This window comes from Panthera onca, chromosome C2 (genome assembly GCF_046562875.1).
Source record: "Panthera onca isolate mPanOnc1 chromosome C2, mPanOnc1 haplotype 2, whole genome shotgun sequence".
NCBI classification, from domain to species: domain Eukaryota; kingdom Metazoa; phylum Chordata; class Mammalia; order Carnivora; family Felidae; genus Panthera; species Panthera onca.
This window is the reverse complement of record NC_138347.1, coordinates 17,147,335-17,169,746: the sequence shown is the minus strand read 5'-3', so window position 1 is coordinate 17,169,746 and position 22,412 is coordinate 17,147,335.

Sequence of the window (22,412 nt, the reverse complement as noted above, 5' to 3'; positions counted from 1 at the left end):
TCAGGCTCTGCCCTGAGTGTGGAGCCTGCTTGGGATTCTCTCTCTCCCTCTCTCTCTCTGCCCCTCCCCAGTTCCCACTTTCACTGTCTCTTTCAAAATAAATAAATTAAATAAAAACTTAAAAGAAAGTAAAATCATTAAATTTGGGATCAGCATATAGATATCCATCCATAGTAGATGGGTGGCTTGGGGATATGGATTATCTTTCATCACCCTCCATTAATGGGAAACCAGAAAATAGATTCCTTCTGCCATTTCTGCCATCTAAAGTTATTACAATGATTCCTCTGATCCCATTTTGGGGAAGGACACTATAATTTCTTATAACTCTTCATCGTTTCATCAATTCTCATAACAACCCAGAAACTTAGGTATTACCTCCCTTCCCATGCGCACTTGCTTGCCCAATGTGAAAACAGCAGAGTTGGATTTGACCCCAAGTTTTCTAGTTCACAAGCTTAACGATCTTTCCCTTCTTTCAACTTTTTAAAAAATGTGAGTGTAGCTGTTTAATAGAGAGGTATTGCTTTTTCTATGACTCAGGTGATCAGTGAGAACAGGGCAATACTCTATTTAGTGCATGGGTTTAACAGCCTCTCCCAGGGAAATCTGGCACGTGTGTATACTGCAGCCAACGTTTGTGTGCACGTGATTATACCTTCCATTCACCAGTGGACACAATCTGCATTCATCCAGATGTGCACTGTAAGCTGTCTCTCCAACTTTGACTTAGCCCTCTCTCCACATGTTCTGTTGGTCAATAAATGCAACTGGCTTGAAATTTGCCTCCAGCCTATTCAGGTTCATTTTTTCTGAGTTGTAGGGTGCTGGGAGGAATGTCACAGAGGGTAAAGTGCCATTTTTATCACACATGTCAAGGGTACATACTGTCAACACAATTTGTTGATGACCTTGATCACCTAGCTAAGATAGTATTTGTCAGTTATTCTTTTCTTCCTCATTCTATATTTTGGGTACCCTTTGGAAGGAAGCCATTATGCACGGCCCACACTTAAAGAGTGGGAAATTATTTCAAATGCTTGGGATTCTTCTACAAAGCAGATTTGTCTCTACTCTTTATTTATTTATTTTTTAATGTTTTTATTTATTTTTGAGACAGAGACAGAGTATGAACAGGGGAGGGTCAGAGAGAGAAGGAGACACAGAATCCGAAACAGGCTCCGGGCTCCGAGCCGTCAGCACAGAGCCCGATGCGGGGCTCGAACCCACGGACTGCGAGATGACCTGGGCAGAAGTCGGACGCTCAACCCACTGAGCCACCCAGGTGCCCCATCTCTCTACTCTTTATTAATGTATTCAATCGTGCATGGATACCCATACGAACTCAGATATTTACTTTATACCTGATTCTAGTTTATTTTTATTTTTATTTTTATTTTGCTTTGTTTTATTTTATTTTATTTTATTTTATTTTATTTTATTTTATTTTATTTTTTGCCCAATTGTTTCAGCTTTGAACACTGGGCACTCTTTCAGTAGGTTCCTCCGTCCCTTTGCCATATCTCCAACAATGTGGGCTTTCCTTTCCTTTCTTTCATTTCTTTCCTTTTCTTCTTTTCTTTGCTTTGCTTTTCTAGCACTTCCTGGCACTACAGATACAGCTTCAGGCTAAGATTTATTTTACTTAAAAATGTATTATTAAATAGTGCTCACCCAATGCTTCCTTTTTTGGAAATCCATAGAAATTATGTGCATATATAACCGGAATATGATATATCAAATATTAATAGTAGTTACTCTATCTCTGAGTGATGGGGATATCAGTACTTTTCTCTTTTTGCATATCTGCTTACTTTTATTATTGTATATTTCTTAAATTTAAAAATCAATAATATTAGATGATTAGAAAAGGAATAAAAATAGGCTGAAGGCAATAATAACATTTTTGGTAATGAATGAAGCTTGTGTCTCCTGATGGTCAGGACGTGGAACCAATGTGGAGAATTGCAGCTGCCCTCTGCTGGTCTACACTGTGCATGCTCTTAGAGACAAGGGCTGGCTGCTTTCAGAAAGCAAGCCTGCCACTTTCTGGGCAATGACAGTTCTGATACATCAGGAGTTAAAAAAAAATTTTTTTTTTTGAGCCTCTGCTAGAGTCTTCCGGCAGATTGAGCTTAGCTACATATTTCAGGGGTCACCATGTGAACTTAAAAATCACCTCCCATAAATGTGAAGTTCATGCTGAGGACTGTGAACAGAAATGGATATGTGTGAGAACAGGCCCAGAAAAATATCACACTTGCTGATTTGCCAGTATTATACCTCTTGAGTCTGATCTTAAGAAAATATCTTCTTGAATGAGAATATTTGGTCCATGACCTCTCGGCTGAGAATATGATCATGTCTGCTACAAAGCTGACTTGAAGAATGCTAAGACTTCTCATTGGAAAAATACAAAGAGAGAAAAAAAAACCCACCATTTTATGTACTACTCAATTAAGTTGAAACTGTCTAGCGTGAATTTGTGATGAAGGTCAAAAGTTTCATAAGTGATTTAGCCAAGAGAGAAATTGACGTCATGAGTAAATAATTATTGAGCACATGTTCTCCTACGTGCTAGGCGCTGCTGGGAGGAACTGCTTGAAATACAGCAGCAAACACTGAAAAGCGCTCTGCTCCTGTAATGCTAACAGTGGTGAGTAGGGACAGATAACACACAATAAACATGATAAGTAAATGACTTTATTGGTAGGACGCAGGATGAAACGGCAATGCAGTGAAGGTGTTAGGGAGGGTCAGCGGTGAAGGTGGGGACAGCTTTTGGTAGTAAATAGAGGAGCCAATTTAGGTCTATTTGACAAGGTGAGATTTGGGTAAATATGAATAAATGAATGAATGGATGAAGAAGGAGATAATAGATATGCCTTTTTAAATCTTATTTTTGAGTGCCGTGGGTTTTTTTTACACCTGCAGTGAATTCTAATTGTTCCTAGAATATAATGCAGACCTTTTATTTTTTTTTTTTCAATATGCATCTTTTAATGAGGCTTTTAAACATTCCAGCCTCTAAGAGTTGCAGCTCCTGCTTAGTTCTCCAGACGCACCTTCAACCACTCACCTCTGCTTCTTCCGTGCCAGTTACGTTGATTTCAGTTTTTTAAGTTTAACCCTCAATTTCGTTGCCACCTCTGAATCTAAACATCATCTATTTCCTGGGCTTGGATCCCCACTCCCCCCACCATTAACCTCTCTGCCCCATATCCACCTTTCAAGTCTCAATTTAACTTCCAATCCTTCAAATACAGCCTTTCTTGGTCACACCAGCCTCCCCAGATCAACACCTCCTGGTATTTCTCCTCCTAATCTTACCACAATTACCTTGGGATAGAGATTGGTTGAATGTTTGCCTCCCTTCACCCCCTGGCCGCCCTCCACCGCTGGGCTGTATGCTTCCTGATTGCCTTCATTGCTGGTGCTTTTTATTTCCCCCATAATAGCTGCTTAATAAATATTTGTAGCTAATATATTTCGCCCATAATAGCTGCTTAATAAATATTTGTTAAACAAATGAATGAAGTCCTTTGTAGTTTTTTTTAAGTGTATTTACTTATTTTTGAAAGAGACAGCGACAGTGTGAGTAGAGAGAGAGAGGGAGAGAGAGAGTCCCAAGCGGGCTCTCAGTTGTCAGCACAGAGCCCAATGTGGGGTTCAAACTCCCGAAACCATGAGGTCATGAGCTGAGCTGAGATCAAGAGTCAGATGCCTAACCAACTGAGCCACCCAGGCGCCCCTGGGTTTTTTGTTTTTGTTTTTGTTTCTTTCTTCCTTTCTTTTGTAGGTAATCATGATTATATGACCTAACAAGAGGAAGTTCTTGCAGGTATCCTTTAAGAGTATAAAATTTCCCTGTGCTTTCCCTTTTATTAGCCAAATTTGTATCCTGGAGGCAAGAAGTCAGGTGTGACAGAGGCAGAGACACCTGAACCAAGAAGTTTGTCTATACTCTCTTGGAAGCTTATATTTAAGTGCATTCCAGCTAAATGAAATACACTTGCATCATGCACAGAGATGGGATTTTGAGAAAGCAAAAAGACGTTTTGATTATGGGAATGGCTAGTTTGGTGTCAGTCTCAAAGCAGAAGGAAACAGAAAGAAATCAAAGGGGAGAATCCCACGACATCTCATCTTCTGTGCTGTCAGAGGGGTAATTTTCCTAAATTACTTCGAGGAGCCGCAGAGACCCCTTATATGAAAGGATAGCTACCTAGGCTGTTGCATAGAAAATTCATTTAAAGAGGCATATTTTTAGGGCAGTGGTTCTCAATGCTAACTACACACTGAACTCACTAAGAGATTTTTTGTAAAATGCATATGATCCTAGACCAATGACATCAGCATCTTTAGGTGTGGGACCTCAGCATTGATCGATTTTTTAAATTTCCCTAGGTATTTCTAATGTCTGGCCTAGTTTAAAGACCTCTGGTTTAAGTAAAGACAGTTTACTCTATTAATATGTAAATATCTCTCTATTGGTCGTATATACATATATTAACACATCATGTGAAACAATACATGTACAATAATTATTCAAAAATGAATATAAATGCACATTAAATTAAACTAAATGTCAGACTCTTTCTAGTTTACCTGGTCACTAAAAAGATTTTTGGTAAGGATAGCGAGGGCACTAGTCGGAAGAAGGTTTTGAAATGCCCTATCTCAGTTAGGGAGTGAATGGCCAAGAAGAGGTGGCAGGAAGTTAGAAGTCAAAACCAGGATGGGGGGAAAACATGACGGCATGTTGGCCAAAAGTCAAAATCAGGTTGACAAAGGTGTGCCTCAGCATTCCACAAGTGCATCTAGTCAAGGCCTACACCCCAGTGGAAATGGGGATCTCAAAGGCCCAGCGGCTGGAGACAAGAATACAGTCCCCAGAGGAGCTAAGAAAGCAGGAACTAAAAATTGTATGAAAATCTGTTTGGGAGAAGCTGTCACTGGGGCCAGAGTCATCAAGCTAGAGACAAAGATCTTGAATTTCTAATGAACAGGAGTGACTTTGTGCCATTTATAGATAACATGAGTGGAAATAAGCACTTGCACTCATGTAAGATTGGGAAGCTTGTTCTAGTAAATATCTGCTTGACTTAATTTTATGTTCTGCTTTTTAAACTTTATTTACTTTGAGAGAGACAGAGCATAAAAGGGGGGGGGGCAGAGACAGGGAGAACCCCAAGCAGGCTCCCAGCCATCAACATAGAGCCCAATATGGGGCCCCACCCCACAAACCATGAGACCGTGACCTGAGCTGAAACCAAGAGTCATATGTGTAAACGACTGAGCCACCCAGGCGCCCCTGAATTTTATATTCTTGACCAAGAGTTTCATCAGTTTAGATGACTCCATCAAGTGGTCGACTTTCCCCTAAATGAATTTCTTACTCCTAATCTAGATTCTGACCCAAAATTATTTCCAAAAGGACATTTTCTATTAAGTCCAAAATGTTCAAATAGTATTTCAGCCTCGAAGCATCCTGTATATTACTCATATCAATAATTATAAGTAGATGACGAAAATGAAGAACATGCTTAGTATATGAGAAACAAAGACGGTAATGCATCTTTTGTATTCAGGATATAAACTTGAATTTGAGATTGTCTAACCACGGAGCATAACTGGTCATTTGGATGAATACAATTCAGTTCTGTTGTACTTAGCACTCTTGGGAGCACCCACATATAGCTCTTAATCTTGAACAAATACTTTGGTGGATAACAAATGACTGGTTCCTCGTGTCAGTTCAACGGAGTTAAACCCAACTTTGGCTCTATAACTGCAATTGAGGATAAGGCACAGCAAGGTCTCTCGGATATCTTCTGTTATTTAAAGTTGTGGAAAAGGGAACAATAACTGGAAAGGTGAAAGGAACACAATAACCTAACTTTACATGAGTTAGACTTTCCAGTTTGCCCAAAAGTATCTGGCTGCAGAGACGAGACTGCTACAGGGCCCATCAAGGAGATGCTTCTAAATATGAGAGACAGAAATGCTGTGTGATTTAGATCACAAATGGTGTTTCTTTCTCTTAGTTTAAAGACTGGACTTCTTTAAAGCTAGGAAACCAACCAGCTATCCTAGAGGTACTCATTTTGATAGTAAAATGCTAAAATGAGCCTCGTTGGACAAGAGGTTAATTGGTACTTTGAATTCTAAAGAAAACTATTTTCAAGACTTTTATTTTTTGCAAAGCTCTGCCCGTGTCTAAATTTATGTTTTTATTTTCGGCAGAAGTGATGGAAAGGAGAAGGAAGAAAGGAGAGTAGAAAAATCCTGTGTGTGTGTGTGTGTGTGTGCACGCACGCATATGCGATAGAAGGGAGAAACGTCAGGTGATATAAATATTGTAATTGGTGACATCCAGGGACACTTGAGAATTTATAAGAGTTCAGGAGCCTTTTGCCATGCCAGGCAGAGGATGGTTCATGCTATGGATTATGTTATGTTAGTAGACAAGAAATGACCACAGAATTCTACATCTCTCCCTTCAAGAGTATGTCCTTAACGGAGATCTTGCTGAAGGAACTGTAAGAAGGCCCATTATTCTGGGTGTATTAGAATCAATGCTTAGGAAGTACACATTAGGATTTCATTCCACTGTTTCGACCTGGAACAAAAGTATATAAAAATTTCTGATAATTGTTGGTTGGAAAAAAACTGAAGCATTGCGCAAACTCAAGGCCATGATTAGAGTTTAATCTTGCCTAATTCTGTATGAGAGACTAGTTTCTTCTTTTTGGGTTTTGTGTCTAGGTTTCCTGGGACCACCCTCAGACTTGATGACCTGCTAGAAGGACTCACAGGACTCAGAGATTGTTATACTCAGGGTTATGGTTTATTAAAAAGAAAGGACAGGGAGTAAAATCAGCAAAGGGAAAAAGTCACTGGCTGACATTCAGAAAATAAGCTGGAAGCTTTTATTAACTGAGTCTAAATCTCCAGTTTAATATATGTTTCAAATAATCTTGGGCAATTTACTTAAATTCTTTGTGTTTCGAAAGTTTCATTAGTAAACCGTAGGTAATGACAGTACCCACCTCATGGGGTTTTCATAAGGAGTAAATAATCTAGTAAATATAAATCATTCTACTAACAATGTAATAGTCTAACACATGAAATAAGAATGCACTGGAGGAAAATATTCTTTTTTAAATTTTTTTTAAAGTTTATTTTTGAGAGAGAGAGAGAGACAGGTTGTGAGTGAGGGAGGGGTAGAGAGAGAGGGAGACACAGAATCCGAAGCAGGATCCAGGCTCCGAGCTGTCAGCACAGAGCCTGACACGTGGCTCTAATTCATGAACCGTGAGATCATGACCTGAGCCAAAGTCATACACTTAACTGACTGAGCCACCCAGGTGCCCCCAAAATATTCTGATATCGAAGCACATATACTCTACATTGAAGGCCTTTAAGTCTTAAACTCAGTAGATGTGCAGAGAATTTTAACACATCATTCAACTCAATTCACCGCAGATCTCAAATCTTAAGAGCCTTGTCTTCCAAATACTGCATCACCGGCCTCCGCTTTGAGATAAAGGGCCCTAACACCAATGGTTCCTCAGTGGTTGGCCACCACTGCTAACCCTCATACATTGTCCACTTCAGTAAGACTTCAATTCTTTTCCACCACACCCGATCACTTGAGGTCATTGATCTTTACCTGCGGCTTCAGAAAATGACAATAATACTTACTTATCTTAGTGCATTCTGTAATAATCAATCCAGATATTTTACTCCTTTAAATCCTTGTTGGCATCCACTTCAAGTAACAAAATTATCTCCAGATTCCACTCGGAAGAAACCATCTTGACAACCAATTTAAGGTATTAAATTGGAATAGTTCATTATCGGCAACACACGGATTAAACATCAGTACAAAATAATGTGTCTACAGTTATATGCCTATTAAAATAATCTCTATAATTCCTCTCCTACCTGGGGCAAAATGGCCCTTTGAAAATATCCTCCTGGGACAAGTTGTAGTACCCCAATTGTCACTAAGGCAATTGTTGGATCTGGACAATGATAATTTATGCCCACCACAGGTGGGAATCAGGAAGGAGGAAGACATGAAGAGAGAAAGGAAAAGAATAAATGGAGATAGTCTGTGTAGCGTGGAGGTGGAAGTTCCAGGAGATATTGAAGATCGAAGGAAATGTGGGCATGGATGCCAGAACCCACCGCTATAAGCTGAATGTGTGTGTCTGCCCGCAAAGTCGTATGTTGAATCCCTAATCCCCATGAGATGATATTTGGAGATGGGGCCTTGAGGAGGTAATGAAGTAATGAAAGAGGGGCCCTCATGATGGGTGAGTGACAACCTCATGAGAAGAGGCAGCAGAGAGCTTGTTTCCTCACTCTCTCTCCCCCTGCCACATAAGCATACAAGCAAGAAGGTAGTCATCTGTGACCCAGGAGAAGGGACCTTAGCAAGAACTCAACCATGTTGGCACTCTGATCTTAGCTCTCCAGACTCCAGAGCCATAAAAACTGTTGTTTAAGCCCTCCAGTCTACAGAAATTTGTTATAGCAGCCCAAATCGATGAAGACAGATGATCTCTGACTAAAGGATCCCCTTTAGAAGAAAGAAGAGGAAAGAAGATGTCTGTCTTTAGTCAGAGATGATCTCTGACTAAAGGATCCCCTTTAGAAGAAAGAGGTTTCTTCTTGGATAAGGGACAGCTGTAGCAAGATCTAGTAAACCGTATACATATCCATTAAAATAATTACCTGGGCTGAGTTGGTAGCTATTACTGCTGGACAGTTACTGGTTCATAGGGCACGAATCTGGAGAATTATATTGCTCATTTCTATAAAACTGAATAGTTGGCTAAAAGTTGCCCCTTATTAATACCACTGAGATATGATACTTAAGGTATTTGCTCATTCGTACTTGTTTCCCTCCAGTCTCTGCTGCTTGTCAAAGGTACAGGGACTACATCAGTGCCCATGCCCTTTCTCATAACGCCACTGTTTGGTCTCCCTGTGGCATGGGCTAGACAACAGCACAGTCTTTTTCTCACTAGGTGTGATGGAAGCTATATCAACTCCAGTGCCCGGTGCAAAGATCCCCGAACCCAGGGTGGAGCTTGCCTCCCCAGCTACTGCCAAGGGGATTAGGTGACACAACGCAAAAATGTTGGGGATTTTAGACCATTTGGGATAAAATGTGCTCAATGGAAATCAGGAGAAATGGAAGAGCCAATGTATTATTTCCTCACATTTACTCACCATCTGAACCCTTCGTCCACCTCGTAGAGTCATCCTGAGGAAACTATTTCTATCAGCCTCCCCACAGACATCCCGGATCACATCACCCAGGAACCAGCTGTGTTCCTTGTGGCCAGCTTAGTTAGACACCACCTTGACTGTGAATTTTTCCCCTCACCCTTGGTGACCTGGTGTTGCACCCCTTCCTAAAATGTTCCCACATGAACTTGGCCTCAGGTTCTATTTTTTGGGGGTGCCTTTGACTCATCGTGCTTCTGCCACAACCCAGACACAGATGGCTTGCCAAGTAGTATGTTTATTTTATTGCTGTCAGGAAGAGCAGATGTTCATGTCCAACTATGTTGATTCCTTCCTTTAGTCTACCTTGGAAGCCGCTAAGAATTTCTTCTCTTGAGCCTCTCTTTCAACTGGGGACACACATCACGATGCAGCTGTTGAACCAGTAGCTGCAAATCAGCAGGCCTGCCAAATGGCGCATTCCTTCTTAGACTAAGAATTCTTGGGATGTGTAGTCTACACATCACCCGAAAGCATAGCTTAGTACCCCCACAGTGGTGGGGGGGGGTGGCACGAATGTAAGCATTTGTTTCACTTTTCCTGGTAAACATTTATTTTGTTTCTCCTGATCAAACTTGAAATCATTTCAGGGGTCACAGACACAGGAAATGGGACCTTTGCACAGTCCCCTGCCAGAGATAGATGTTGGCTTTCCACAAAGACTTGGAGCTACACAAAGGGAGCCTGAGGATTCTGATGAGTTAACTCTGAATAAGTGAGAAGAGAAAGATTAATAACATGTTGAAGACTCAGAGTGTCCCTGAAAGCATCAAGTCCACCAGAACCTCATGTGACCTCATTTGGAAAAGAAAAATCGTTTCCAACGTCAAATGAAGTGAAATCATTCTGGATTTATTGTGAGCCCTAGACCCAAAGACTCGTGTCCTTGTAAGAAGAGGAGAGGTCACAGAAACGTAGAGAAGGCGGCCACATAGAGACAGAGACTGAAGATATGCTGCCACTCGTCAAGGAATGTCAGGACCCACCAGAAGCTGGAAGAGGCGAGAAAGAATTCTCCCTCAGAGCCTTTGGAAGGAGCATGGTCGGGCCAACACCCGGATTTCAGACTTCTGGACTCTGGAACTGTGAGAGAATCAACTTGTGTTGTTTCAAACCACCCATTTGATGGCACGCTGTTATGGCCGACCCAAGAAATTAATACAAAACATGATGGGGATCACAAAGCAGCTGCAGAAAATAGTGATTGGCTAAGAGAAGTCGAAAGTAGGAATGAGCGCAGAGAACGTACCCAAAACAGCAAGGTGCTCGATGCCAACCCACGTCTCTACCTCACTCCACAGTGTTTCTCTGCTTCCGGGAAAGCTGCTAGCAGTTCCTCTATGTGGGTTCGGAGCTCGTACCTGCTCAAGGGGTGTTCAAAGAGCAGAGAAGTTGTTCATGCTCAATATGTATAGTTGACCCTTAAACCACACAAGTTTGAACTGCACAGATTCCCCTTATACACAGATTTATTTTTCTTTCTTTCTTTCTTTCTTTCTTTCTTTCTTCTTTCTTTCTTTCTTTCTTTCTCTTCTTTTCTTCTTTTAAATACAGTACAGCACTGTAAATGTATTGTCTCTTTATAATTTTTTTTCTTTTTGTAAAGTTTATTTATTTATTTTGAGAGAGAGAGAGAAAGAGAAAGAGAGAGAGCATGCACATGAGCAGGGGAGAGGCAGAGATAGAGGGAGAAAGAGAGAATCCCAAGCAGGCTCCCCACTCAGCCAGACATGGGGCTCGATCTCACAACCATGAGATCATGACCTGAGCAGAAATCAAGAGTCAGATGCTCAACTGACTGAGCTACCCAGGCACCCCTCTTTCATAATTTTCTTTTTTTTTTTTTAATTTCTGTAAATTTTTTAAAAAGTTTTTATTTATTTCTTTTGAGAACCAGAGAGAGCACAAGCAGGGGGGGAGCAGAGAAAGGAAGGATCTCAAGCAGGATCTTTGCTATCAGTGCAGAGTCCAATGCGGGGCTCAGACTCACAAACTGTGAGATCATGACCTGAGCCAAAATCAAGAGTCAGAGGTTTAACTGACCGAGCCACCCAGATGTCCCCATAATTTTCTTTTTTCTTTAATTTTTGTTTATTTATTTTTGAAAGAGAGAATGTAAGCAGGGTCGGGGGGCCAGAGAGAGAGAGAGAGGGAAACACAGAATCTGAAGCAGGCTCTAGGCTCCAAGCTGTCAGTGCAGGGCTTGATGCAGGACTTGAACTCATGACCCATAAGATCATGACCTGAGCCAAAGTCAGATGCTTAACCAACAGAGCCACCCAGGAGCCCCATCCCCATAATGTTTTAAATAACATTTTCTTTTCTTTAACTTACTTGATTTTAAAGTACATATATAATATAGTATATAATACAGTGTGTAATACATATAACATACAAAATACGTGTTATTAAACTGTTTATATTAGTGGTAGGCTACTAGTGGTTAAGTTTGGGGGGAGTCAAAAGTTATATATGGATTTTCAACTGCACGGGAGGTTTGTGTCCTTAACCCCTGTGTTACCAGAGGGTTAACTCTATGTTAAATTATGTAAAATAGGGGAAGAATATATATATTTTTTCATGGTCAAGGCACCAGTCTTGAAACTAAGACTTGTATGCTGATCCTCTTATCAATCTACTAGAATTTTAAGGCACTATATTGCTTATCAAGTGGTTATAATAAATACGTTAGAATTCCAGAGATATCATAAAATTTTTGTCATGATTACTTTTGATTACTTAACATCGCTGAGTAGTGAACAACTTTAAGCTTTTCTCTTCTGTGATAAGTTTAAAAAAATGCTGGGGCGCCTGGGTGGTGCAGTCGGTTAAGCGTCCGACTTCAGCCAGGTCACGATCTCGCGGTCTGTGAGTTCGAGCCCCGCGTCAGGCTCTGGGCTGATGGCTCGGAGCCTGGAGCCTGTTTCCGATTCTGTGTCTCCCTCTCTCTCTGCCCCTCCCCCGTTCATGCTCTGTCTCTCTCTGTTCCAAAAATTAAAAAAAAAAAAAAAAATGCTTACCATAATGGAAAGATTGGAGGATATAACATTATCAATGAGAGATCCACTAGTAAATCAAATTTCATATCATTTCAAGGATCATAGAACAAGAATTAAAGTTTGAAACTGGTATTTAAGACTAAGACCAATATGCTGGTCATATTTTGCTTGATTTTTAAGCAGTGTTCCAGTTTTAAAATTGTCTTTTCTTAACTGATTCTGTAATCAGTTAAAACAATTTATAATTGCTTCTCACCTATTTTCTGAAACTCTGTTTTCCCCAGTATAAGAAAATCTATAAATATAGAACAAATTTGTCAATTGGAAATCTTGCAGCCTATTTCTGATTTACTCTATTGTCTAACATCTCATACGGTTTAACTTTTCCCAGCTGTGGACAATTATGCAGTTCCCCCTCAAGTTCTCTGAGTTTTTGGATGTTACACTAGATATCATGAGTCATCATAAACCCAACAGGGGGCTTGTTGGTGTCATTGAATGATTTCAGTTTCTTTTACATGGATATACTAGCTTTCCTAACTGTATATGAAGAAAGTTCAGCATAACTAAAATATCTCATTAGTGAGTCAAACTGTCTCCTAGATAAAAAAAACACCAACAAACTAAAACAAGCTTGCACAAGTGGAAAACTTGACATTGTTGAAGCATGAATGACAGAACCTCAAATGTGTGAACAATGTTTCTTTCACAGCTGTTGTGGTATCTATCTAGTTGGCAAAAGGTCTAAGTCTAACCTTTACTAGAATAGGCATATTCTAGTTTGAGCAAATGGATTTCACATCCGATGGCTCTCGTCAAACAGTTCTTCAAGGTTGTGGATTTTTCAGTTGATTTTGCCATCCCACAGTTATAAAGAAAATGAGGTAAGCGACTGATGAACACCTACAGATCTTTAATTCAAAATTTCCCTAAAGCCTTTAATGTAGAATTATTTCTTATAACAAAAGTCTTCTTATATTCCTTGTAACTATTATTATATATTTCCTGATCCTGCCTAAGGGCCATTTCATGAAAATGGGACATTTTGAAATAGGTTATTTTCATAATTATGTGTTCTTTTATTCTTATATAGAAATGTATTTGCAGACAGGCACCCCCACACAAAGGGATCATTCAGGCCCATTCTAAACCAACTGAAATGCTAATGCACTTTGCAAGACAATACTATCAAATGTTTTGGCACAATTTTTACTTGGCTTTAAAAACAAATTCCAACTTCTGCAGAGTGGGTATACCTTGCTTTCATAACATTTTCTGACCACAGAAATTTGACTATTTTGAATCTCGTGTGTGTGTGTGTGTGTGTGTGTGTGTGTGTGTGTGTTTACCAAGGATTGAATAGAACTGCAGTGTTTTAATGCCTGAAATAAACAAATGACAATAAAAACAGGAACCCTCACCAACCAAACAGCTCTTTGGTAATATGACCATATTTCTCTTCTGCTTGGAGAATCCTTTCTCTCCAAGCCATTCCTATCACACTTTCTTTCCACCTCACCCTCCTAGAATCATGGGATGTCTTCAGTCATGGATCATTATTTCAAAGATGAAATAATTCTTCAGGAATGATTTTTAAAGTGGTTTTGCCCCAGTGAATACTCTGTTGAATCATTAACATAAAGCTAAGTGTTTTAAATTTTGTGTCTCACGATTTCCACACTGAGAGAGTCAGTGAAACTTACCTACCATCTAAAGGAATGTGATATTGACTATAAAAACATTCATCTGAAGAAAAGAGAATAGAATAAATATAATTATAATCATATTTTAACACAAGAAGACTAAGATGTAGAATGTAAACAAATACTCTTTAAATAATCTTTTGGCCACAATTCATATCTTGATCATATATTTTTAAGAAAAAAATAAGATTGAATACTGGCAATTGTAAATCTATCTATCAAACCAGAATTCCCCAAATTTTTATCCAAAAATTAATTTCAGACTCATATGAACAAGTTCATTTTATATCTAGATGAACATATAATTTGTAGATTTTACTGTAATTTGAAATGTAAAAATAAAAACAGCATTAGTGACAATTGTCTTAAGGAAATAACCCTTACCCGGATCTAATTGCACTAAACATTTTGAAAGTCACCGGATGCATTTCGATTGTCTGGAATATGAAATCCACCTAGTCAATAAATATAGTCCTTAGCTTTGGCCATAGGCAGCTCATGGCATAGGAAAGACAAAAAAAGAGGTAAAAATAAGTGTATTGTGTTGACAGATGGTATGGATCTGAGAAGAAAAAGAAATAGGAGGCTGCTAGGTGGAGAAAGGAAGAAAGAGAGGTTGAAACAAAAGAACAAAATATTTAAAATCCTGGAATCATGAAATAGTACCGTCTAGGAAGGCCGTAAGGAAATAGAGATGGTGATAGACCTAGAGATAGAGGTACAGGGAGAGATAGATGTAGACATAAAGGTAGGTTAAGGGTAGACGAAGGGGTAGAGATAAGACCAGAGAGAGAGGGTCTGTGTGTGTTCATGCATGCATGTGCTTGATGGTCTTTTTCTGCATGTTAGGGAAGGAACAGGGAATTAGTGGTGAAGGTCTTTAAATGCAAGTCCTATCAAAATGTAACCCATTTTTGGGGCACCTGGGTGGCTCAGTCGGTTAAGCGTCCGACTTCAGCTTAGGTTACGATCTCGCGGTCCGCGAGTTCGAGCCCTGCGTCGGGCTCTGGGCTGATGGCTCAGAGCCTGGAGCCTGCTTCCGATTCTGTGTCTCCCTCTCTCTCTGCCCCTGCCCCGTTCATGCTCTGTCTCTCTCTGTCTCAAAAATAAATAAAAACGTTAAAAAAAAAATGTAACCCATTTTTAGGAAGGTAATTTTGGCAGAACCTTCTGCCTAAGGGAGATTTCTGTTTTCCCTAGAAGGTATGTTTATTACGTTCAACCAGTTCCATAAGAAGAGAGGCAGAAGAAACTACTCTTTGGAGATTGAAATGAAATTTAAACTCCCAAGAGCGCATAAATGCTGTTACTTGGACAGAGCTTTGGTGACGGTAGAATTTATCATCCATAGTGACACACTTGTGAGACTAAATGGCAACACTGAAAATAATAATTATTAAGTTTTAGAAATTTTGTTCACCAAAAAGTTGATTTTTATATTAATGAACTTGTAAAATGATTTTATTTTAAAAATTATAATCAAAAACTATTTTCTAAAAGAAAAACAACATATATCTATAAACATTGACATATTTAAAAATGAAGTGTTTTTAATTTAAATATTTAAAAATAAAATAGTAAATTTAAGCAGAATAATAATTCAGGCAGAATAATTATTATTGGTACATATTTATGTTCTTAGCTATATCTAACTTAGATAGATCAGTCTTCAAATGCAAGGTCACTGATATTTTTCAGAAAATTTTTTTTCCTCGAATTTGATTTATGCTATTAAGATGATAAAAAAATTATCTACAATTGTCATCACAGTTTTATTTTATGGGTAAAAATGACTTTTCTCTGTAGAAAATAACATTTGTAATTGAGAAAATACTCTCTAGGAAAAGGGTGTTAAGAAAATTCTCAATTCCATTTTTTTTTCATATTGCAATGTTTTTAGCTCAAAGACAGGTCATATTTTTCCTGCCTTTAAGTCCTGTCCAAAGAATATATATTTTTTAAATATCATATAAGTTGTCCTCATTAGATGCTAAAAAAATCACAGAACTTCTTGATCTCACTGTATAGAATATATATGTATTTAATTAAAAATAAGAAGTTTATCAAAAGTTCTTTCTATGAGTCGTTTATACAAAGTGAAATAACAGAGGATAAAATCCATCCTAATTAACAAATATAATTTTCAATTCTTTTTTCCTGTGCACTTTGAACCTTCATCATTTATTTTATTCAATTCTTCCCTTGTGATTTTAGACGTGAATTTCAATGTTTTCTTGCTTGCTAGCTTTTGAAAAATAATAATAACTTCAATTTGCTAGAAGTTGAAGTATTTGGGTTGTTCCTTCAATGACTATTTTGATTAAAGATTTCCAATTGATGTGGAACACAATTTAACTAGAATTGAGAGGGCTTGTTTATAAGAATACATAACTGATTTCAGTTCATATCAGATTAATTTGATGATGGCAGAAAGTGCACACTTCTATATTAAAGTGTTTCTTTGCTTTCAACATCAATATTTTCACAAAAATTTTATAATTCAGTTATACTGAGTATATATAAATCTACAGAAGTTTTGTATAAAAATTATAAAATTTGACTAGGCCAAAGAAAAGTTCAACTTCATTTTCAGTTAGTATAATTTCATAACTTATTACAGTATGACTATGGATGATGTGTACACATAGCCAATTTCAAGTAAATTTCTCCTGTTATTTTAGACTATTGTTTTTACCATGATACTGTCTTCAAATTTTGTGTTATTGCTGCAAAATTATCATCAATATTAAACTTTTAAATGTGTAATTTATAATTTATAAATTTATAATCACATTCATAAAAATGTCTTTTGTTTCATCTTCAACAGAGTGAATCTTCAAACATTTTTCTTTGATTCCATGATTTGCTGAAACAATATATCATTATTAGAATCTACTGATCTGATTCTCTGAAGCATCAGATATCATAGATATCTGAACAATTGGACCCATGAAAATCTTCCCCTGTGAAAAGCACCAACTGTTAATATTTGGTTTTGCCCTCCTTGTCTTTTTGTGCACCCAAAAGGAAATATGAAGTTGAAAATGAGCAGATGTGATTTATAATAGTCACGTAATCCAAGTGAAAGTCCACTATTTAAAGAGTAATAGGGAGGGGAGCCTGGGTGGCTCAGTCAGTTGAGTGTCTGACTCTTGGCTTCAGCTCAGGTCATATCTCACAGTTGGTTAGTTCCAGCCCTGTGTTGTGCTCTGCACTGGTAATGAAGAACCTGCTTGGGATTTTCCCTCTCCCTCTCTCTCTGCTCCCAACCCCCCACCCCGCCCCTCTCTTACTCTCTCAAAATAAATAAACTTAAAAAAAAAATTAAAGAGCAATAAGGAAACAGGTCTGTGGCTGCATGTTTTAAATTATCATCTGAGGCGCAAACTTCTTAATATAATAACTTTTGCAGTAGTTGCTGATGGTTCTTCCTCAGAGTTGTGTCTTTCACTTTCCCTGTGGCAGCTGAAATCACTATGGCTCACAAAGGGGAAATCAGTGTTTACAGCATTTACGTAACATCAACATTCATCATCAAATTTCTTAAAAAATAAAGATTCAATATTCAACTTTCTATTATATATGCATTTTTTTTAACCTCACTGGTGACCAAGAGGTTTGCTGAAAAATATAAAACCAAACAATTTTATTACCAGACAGCAAATCCTACATTTCCCACTACTTTCCATGAGGAGGTGCGAAGGGACGACATTCATAGTTAGTATTGATGACATAACCTCATGAAAGAGGAAACCGTGACCCTCGGATGATCTGTTATATCAGAAGCTGTGAATGGTCTCAGCTATTCTCCTGATTGCAAGTTAGCAAGTTAGCTTACTTATGTGTACAAGTTCACATACGTACATGACACCGGAGCCCTGGGCCAGGCACACAGATGGTTTATTACAGCAGACGTAACAACCAATAGAGCATCTTGCTTCAGTTACTAACATCTGAATCCCCCCCAGCGCTACACACATGGAGGCTGTGTGTTCACCTGTGCACGCAGTGGGTTGTACTACAGCATCGGAAGCCTCAAATTAGGAGAATTTGATCTTTAATCACAGCTACTGGTCAATCTCCTCCAGAAAGAGATTACCCATTTTCCTTGAAAATAAGGAACTCTATTCCAGGAAGAGTATGGGGGAATTTATTATTTGAAATATCTCCAGGGAGGAAGATAGTCTCATCTTCCATGCATTATTCAGTCATCCCTGAACAACGTTTCTCAGTTCCCCTTGCTTAGAAGACCCCGTGTGAGAAATCCAGAAAGAATTGTCTGCTAGTGTGGACATATAACCTCTTCCCAAGAGCTACAATCTTGACTGACCATAGTTTAAAGAGGCAAGCTAAATGGTTTATAAGAACAAAAATTTGAGCACAGTGTTGGGTGCGTGGGGGGCATGTTTCCTCTTTTCTGATCAGTCCACCTCCTGAAAGGTGCTCCAATAATGGCACATCTTTGGCTTTTCACAACCCAATCATTTTTCTCCAGATGGGGTTATTAGGCAAGTTCCCAATCAGGATTAGCTTGCTTTACTCTGATCTGCCGTCTTCCTTCTGGTTGGAGAGCCAGTCTGTCCACACCACAGTTAACACATGCTCATGGCCATGGGATGAACCCCGAAGCCTAAGGTGGCTGTTGTACGTTGAGGTCTTACATAGTCGAAGTCAATGCTGCCAGAGACCAACTGGGTAAGTCTGTGTAGTTCTGGATTCCTTCAAGAAATAGAACTGTCAAGGGAAAAAATGGGAAAGGAAAGACTATAATATGAAGTAGAGTGTAGGTTAATGGAAAAGTTATTTATTAGGTTGTTATTTTTTGGTGGAAAAGTCTAGAGCCAATTTATTGTTTGAAGTGAATCACAGGGAAGAAAAGGACTTAAAATTACCTAAGGTAGGTAAACAGCAGAACTGCATAAAGCAAAAGGTGGATGAACCCAGGTGTGTATGTGAAAGAGGATCTCATCTTCTAAGGACATGAGTATAAGAACCACCGAGGTAACCACAGAAGTAGGGGAAACAAACCTGGAGGGAAGTTGTGGCTTACAACATCAGTTTTCACCTTGGAATTTAAAGCAAAGCTATTTCCTGAAACACGAAAGTTGTGAAAATAGGGCTTAGACCTAAAAATAAATGGTAAAAAATTAACCTCGTAGCCAAAGATGCCCCCTTGGAGTGGTAGTTTTCTCTATTCTGTATTCTCTATCACTACTTGTAAGGCAAACATTTCTTCATTATCCTTTGAGAAGCTATATTTTCTTAAGCAAATATGTTCTAATGCAACTACGTGCTAATTAACTACAATCAACTGAAACAAACCACGTGCTATTCCTTGTAGAATTCTGTTTCTTCCTTTTCTTAATTTTTTTTAAATTTATTTTTGAGAGAGAGAGACAGAGGCAGAGACAGAGCACAAGTGAGGGAAGGGCAGAAAGAGAGGGAGGCACAGAATCCGAAGCATACTCCAGGCTCTGAGCTGTCAGCACAGAGCCCAATGCAGGGCTCGAACTGGTGAACCGTGGGATCATGACCTGAGCCGAGGTCAGATGCTTAACCAACTGAGCCACCCAGGTGCCCCAAATTCTGTTTCTATCTATTCTACTTTTTTCCCCCTAGAATTAATTTGGAGTTTTAATTGACTTCATCAAAATGACTTATTGGAACACTTAAATTATTAAGATAAAAATTCCAGTTGATAAGTTACATCTGTTTTAGTGAAAATGTACATATATATTTCTAGTAACACCTTAAAATCCTATACATGTATTTTTAATGAAATGAAACTAAATATTTCTGATATGAATCACACAGAATTCCTCTAAAAGTTTACAACATCCATTAGGGAATTATGACCTGTTCTCTGCCTGACCATACTATTCTTAGTTTATAGAGGAAATGTCATATATGAAAGTTTCACCTTCTGATTCACACTGCTTGACTTATAAGTGGTATTTTACTTAGCAGTGTTAGTTATGAGTCATTTATATCAAAGAACTATTAGTTATAAGGTGTTTTATACATTATTATTTCATATAAAACGTAGAGGTGGGGTTAGAATGCATTCAGTGAGACTACCGCTCTTTTAAGTATATAATTGTGACTCACTCATCAGTGAAACTTTGTGACACATCTTTAATGATACATTTTCAGAGCGAGGCAGCATGGAAGCTTTGGGAAAATAACGTTTCCAGTGAACTCAGTTTTGTGGGATACTTCTTCATCCTTCTTTATCTTGTTTACTTAGCTTTTCATAGTCAGACTGTCTTTTAAAATATAACTTAGATGCCACACATATGTATATATGTACATATACACATATTTCTAAATATGTATACATTGTAAAAACTAGAACAACATTTAAGCTATATAAATGCGTTTAGGTTTGAGGTTCTTAAAAATTCAATATAAAATTGTTATGAAACATATGATTATAGCTGTTTGCATTATGTATATATAGATGTAGATACACACACATATGTATACATATATACACACACCATTTTCTTTAAGTTTTCTTGAAAAAAATATGCTCTAGAAATACGTATTTTAATTTTTTTAATGTTTATTTATTTTTGAGAGAGAGATACAGACAGAATGTGAGCTGGGGAAGGGGCAGAGAGAGGGAGACACAGAATCCGAAGCAGGCTCCAGGCTCTGAGCCGTCAGCACAGAGTCCGAGTTGGGACTCGAACTTACAAGCCGAGGGATCAGACCTAAGACGAGGTGGGATGCCCAACCGACTGAGCCGCCCAGGTGCCCCTAGAAATATGTATTTTAATATCAGAGCATAAAGAGTTCCATTGTTTTATGATTTAAAATACTAAAAATAAATACATCTGTACCTCTGCTGGGTCAGTCTAAATTAAAGGGTTAGTAATGTCTTTTGTATGATTTTATAAAGTATATTTTCCCATATAGATGATATTTGCAGTCCTCATTTTGACTATGTTTGCTTCTAATTGATTTCTTATGGAAGATGTCTCAGTAGACGTGTGGTATTTGGACCACTTAACATGCATTCTCCCATCGGGGAGTAACATTGACCCCACGGGGCTGGGGACTTAGAACTGATTGATGCCCTCGTGTTGGACTGGGCTTGTTACTCGGCCTGGAGACTCGGGGGATTGCATCTCCCTTACTGAAGCCAGGATACAGACATACATGGAAGTTGACACTTGCTGTAGCTAGTGAATACTAATACTAATACTCGCGCGAAGCTAAAATTTATTGTTAACATTTTTTTTATCTTGTGAATTCATATCCTTTAGCCTAATTATATTTAGGATATCCATATATTATGCGTATTTTAAACTGGGCATCTTCACGTTCGGAGCCTCATGTTTCTAGATGGAAGGAACTTCACCTTGAATAATATTCCCAGATTCTCAACTTGTCACTCACTTCCCTCCACGGGGGAAAAAAAGCCCAAAGAACCAAAAAACAAAAACAAAAGCATGACCCCCTAAGTTGGGGGGGGGGGGAAGAAACTGACCTTACCTGGACCAACCCTCTTCCCTCTCATTTTTTCAAAACTGGCCTATCTCCGGGACACAGATCCACACTAGCTGTCTTGTCTTAACGTTAATCTTGGTGAGGAGCATTCTGTCCCTGTGGTCGAGACTCATAGTGCCTTCGTTTTGCCTGTGACTGGGGCAGAGACTGTGGGCTATAGTGGGAAGCTTAAGCACTTGGTCAGGTATTTAATTCACATCTCCAATCCAGCTTCCATCACTAGTAAACCTTTTTCTTGAACAACACTATCTGAAACCCATTATGCCATGGATTCTGATTTGGAGAGGGGAAGAAAGAGATAGTATTAACTTACCCCATTGAATCCTGTAGTTAAACAACAGGTTGGTAGATAGTTGAATACACTTGTGGTCTGCAAAGCACTTTTCCATCCATTATCATTTTGCATCTTTATAATAGCTCTTTTCAAAGAGTAAAGTGGATGTGGTCCCCTTTTTCAATATAAAGAAACTATGCTTGTCAAACTTTAAAATTCAAAATACGGTGTATTTTAATAACTGTGTATTATAAATGTATTTCAGTTAGCTTTGGGTGTATAGAAAGATACTTTTAAAGTTAATGGTTTAAAAAAAAAAAAGTGTGTGTGTTGATGATTCTTTGGTCTGTAATTTGGGCCGGGCTCAGCTGAGGCATCTCATCTCTGTATCATACAGTGTCAACTGGGATCACTCATGCATTTGTGGTCAAGAGGCAGTCTAGTTAGGGGCTGGTGGGTCTAGGGTGGCCTCACTTATATCTCTGGAAATGGCCTCAAGCTGTCAGCAAAACCACTCTAGTTCTTTTTCAAGGCTAGCTTGGACTAGTGACTGGTTTCCAAGACTGTGAGAATGTTAATTACAAGGTTCCTTGATGCTTGTCATTGAAATCCTACAAC